This window comes from Pundamilia nyererei, unplaced genomic scaffold (genome assembly GCF_000239375.1).
Source record: "Pundamilia nyererei isolate P.nyererei 1_Seehausen unplaced genomic scaffold, PunNye1.0 scaffold00704, whole genome shotgun sequence".
NCBI classification, from domain to species: domain Eukaryota; kingdom Metazoa; phylum Chordata; class Actinopteri; order Cichliformes; family Cichlidae; genus Pundamilia; species Pundamilia nyererei.
Window position 1 is genome coordinate 53,373 of NW_005188105.1, and position 2,255 is coordinate 55,627.

Here is a 2,255-nt window from a genome sequence, read left to right on the forward strand (position 1 = left end):
GAAACAAAAGTTTACATTTCTACCATAATCCAGTGAAAAAAGGCACAAATTAGTTCAAAACATCACAAGAATGAAGGGGAAAATGTCTTTTTGTGGGGCCCAGTTTTACTCTCAGTGTGCTGAATGACTGTTATGCTGTGGGGTGAACAAGAGTGATGGTCCCTAACGCTCACAGAGAAGGTTAAAGTTCATCTAAAGGCGAAATGTGAGACCAGCTCAGCATTCACTGCAAAGGGCAGTAACCCCAGCACACACACACACACCTTACCCTTTACGCTCACCTTTAACTGTACTTCACACACACCGAGTGGCTACACGGCGGCCTGTCCAGCGTCCCCGGTGCCTTTACTAAATATAACTGCACTTTACTGGAGTGGTGGGGGAGGGGCACACTCTGTATATGACACATAGTGTAAATTCTCCTGCAGCATTTGATCGTACTGTCTGTGTCACTAAAGTGGAAGTTTGTCGCTTAACTTCACCGTGACGTGTAACTGTAGTTCCGCAGCAGTACGAGTGGGCTGCAGTACTATAGCAACAAAATCACATGTTGCACTAGAAGTTCACAATTTTATATTTCAATAACACCACTTTTAGTTGTACTACTCTTAGCAGTAACAATTTATGTTGCCTTTTAACCACATACACAGATGTTTGTTTTTATACACCTGTGGGGACCCGTGTTTACAAAGGTCTCCAACTAAAAGGTGAACAGCAGAGTGTTTGTAAGGGTTTTTGGCTGGTGCCATGTTGATCTTTTTAGAGTCAGGCGTGGCCATGTTTGGATGAGAGTTTGGAGTGCTAAGTTATGACCTTATGCCATCTTGCAGGGTTATAAAGTCGCGTCCATGGACTGAATGAGTGCACCACACAGGCACAGAGATCAGCCTTTTTGGGCATCTTGTACAAACATGTTTACTTCAGTTCTACGTTTGGACATTTTAACTTGGGAGATCATGGGGACTGATTTACTGTTGGAGGCCCGAGTGGACATTACAGGAACTGCAGTTTTTAGCATTTCAGCTCTTGTCTACAGGTCAGAGGTCAGCCGATCGGTCCCTATAAAGCACATTCATTACTAGTGTGTTTGGTCTGTGTTTTCAAACATTTTATAAGCTAAGGTATGTTTTCCCGTTTCTTCAATTAGATGATATTCTCAGCTGCCTTAAAATAAAAATTTATTTGAAAGAGTGCATCATACAAAGCTCTAAAGTTAGCCACACCTCTTCACTGAGGTAAGACTTTTATTCCCTTTCTGCTTAGTTTTCCTCTACATTACTTTTAAGCTGTCTGTGCTGATATGTTTTAGGCTAACAAGGTTTCTGTGAGAACTATAAGGATCTTTATGCATATGGGACCTAATTTAAAGGGTGAGTTCAAGAAGAAAAAGTCATTTGTGGGCGGCTATGCTTGGTATATTTTTACCATGTTACTTTTAAATCAAAATAAGACCACATTTTTACATTATAGGGATATTTCAGAGAGTCCTCATGCCTTTGAAAGACTAAAGAGCCATGATAAGCCTCTAGGTTAACATGTGCCCACACATGTGTAGGATGACACGTGTCTGGACTTGTACAGTTTTCATTGTGAGTGCCATTTTTAGCTTGACTCCAAAATAATACGAATGTTTCTACATTATGAGAATTTTTTTCAGTCATTGTCACGTTCACACCCACAGTTATTCCAACACACGTGTTTTTGGACTGTGGGGTGAAGCTGTAGTTCCCCTAGAGAACCCAAACAAGCACAGGGAAAACAAACAAATTCAGTCTGGCCTGGTTTCGAGGTGGAGGGCATTTTTTCATCCTTTTTTATAAAGCCACAAAAGCCTTTTCTGCTTCATAGTACAGTGTGAAGGGAAGGGAGGCGGGAGGTGTGAGGGCTCATATCTGGTTTTGGAGTCAATTAGTTTTGGACTTGACAAGCCAGTATGTTAATGTGTACAAAAAGCAATTTGGATGTGTGCACACATACCTGTGCACGAACCTGTGCAGGTTTTAAACCAGAATAATGAAGACATTCAGCATGTGATGATATTTATGTATGAAGAGGAAGTTTTGTATTTTATGGAAAAGTTGGCCTTTTCTCCTTCAGAGCACTCTTTGAATACACAAACATGGCTTTGAGGTTCAGGTTTAGATCAGGAGACTTGATAAGGCAGTGAGTCAATATGGGTCCCAACTTATACAGAAAGACAAAAGTGTGTGTATTGTTTAAACGCTATATAAGCTCTAACAAGGAGTTGTACGTAA